We start from the raw sequence: 1,256 nt of genomic DNA, 5'->3' as shown, positions 1-1,256 counted from the left end.
CCCCCCCCCAGCTGATGTTATAAAGACATACTGGATCAGAGACACAAGCCAAATGTGTAGTTTCATCACACACACCCAGAGGTTTTATTTCAGACGTGGAGGCAGTTTGTATCTGACCTCAGCTTGCTGGGGGGCTGCTGACCCTCCCCCATTTCCAGGTGTATCTGTGGAGGTCGTCGCCTCTGTAACTTCATGTCAGCTGTGAGGGTAACATGTGACGACCCCGTTATCTCTGATTTCCTGAAACAGACAGAGAGATAGGAAGTGAACAGGTCAGGTTTTATTAAACTAGTTTTATTTTGAAAGTTTGAACAGCTGGTTTGTGGTGCCTCACTGACATCATCATCACACGCCAGAGAGTGTTTACTGTCAGACTTTACTGGTTTCAACTGTTCACACCTGGACTCTGGTTCCTGTCAGAGACACTTTCAAATTAAAATATTTCTTGTTCCCTCAATGATGGATTTTATTGATCATTGATTAGAGACGTTTAGTTTTGTGTCTTCTGCCTCCCCAGCTTTAAACTGTCTCAACACCTGAGTGAAGAGGTCCAGGTGTGAACAGGTGTGAACAGGTGAGGGAAGAGGTTCAGATGTGACCTCAGGTTTACCATCTGTGCTGGTCTGTGACAGATCCAGGACCAGATCGTTCCTGTGGATCTCCCTCAGGACCTGCACGGTCACGTCCAGCGCCTGCCGGGGGTCGAGGCCCATCAGCAGGTTGACTGTTTTGGGCCTGTCTGTGTTCTCCAGGTCGGACTGTGGGATGTTGGTGCAGGTTTCCAGGTGCCACTTGAACTCCTCAAACTGTTCTTTGTTCAGAGATTTCAGGGTTCGCAGGAGTAAAGATTTGAGCTCAGCCATCGTCTCTGTTGGAACGAGACACACGTCAGTTTCAAACAAAACAGACTTTTCACTCACTGCTGTCATATTAGATCATATTAGATCATAGTAGATCACAGTAGATCATAGTAGATCATAGTAGATCATATTTGACCCCCCTCCCCCAAAATATCTCACTCCCACATAGAGGAGTTCAGATCAGTGTACTGTAGTGTTTCAGATGACTGTCCTCTGCTTTCTGAACTGCAGCTCTCATGTTCTCATGTTCTCATGTTCTCATGTTCTCGTGTTCTCATGATCTCGTGTTCTCATGATCTCATGATCTCATGTTCTCTTGTTCTCATGTTCTCCTGTTCTCATGTTCTCCTGTTCTCATGTTCTCATGTTCTCCTGTTCTCCTGTTCTCATGTTCTC

The 1,256-nt window shown here is 46.1% G+C and overlaps 1 long non-coding RNA gene across 1 annotated transcript; it reads right to left on the bottom strand.

The window, feature by feature from the left end:
* Positions 1-57: 57 nt before the first annotated feature.
* LOC147819045 (uncharacterized) lies at positions 58-905 on the bottom strand. The gene is made up of 2 exons (XR_015437336.1): positions 611-905; positions 58-240 (listed from the first exon to the last, which is right to left on the bottom strand). It is a non-coding gene; the product is annotated as an uncharacterized LOC147819045 (long non-coding RNA).
* Positions 906-1,256: the final 351 nt, after the last annotated feature.

The sequence above is a fragment of the Seriola lalandi genome, unplaced genomic scaffold (genome assembly GCF_002814215.2).
Source record: "Seriola lalandi dorsalis isolate HSWRI2012SDOR001 ecotype SW California unplaced genomic scaffold, Sedor1 jcf7180002054344, whole genome shotgun sequence".
Classification (NCBI taxonomy): Eukaryota; Metazoa; Chordata; class Actinopteri; order Carangiformes; family Carangidae; genus Seriola; species Seriola lalandi.
This window is presented reverse-complemented; position numbering and strand designations above follow the sequence as displayed.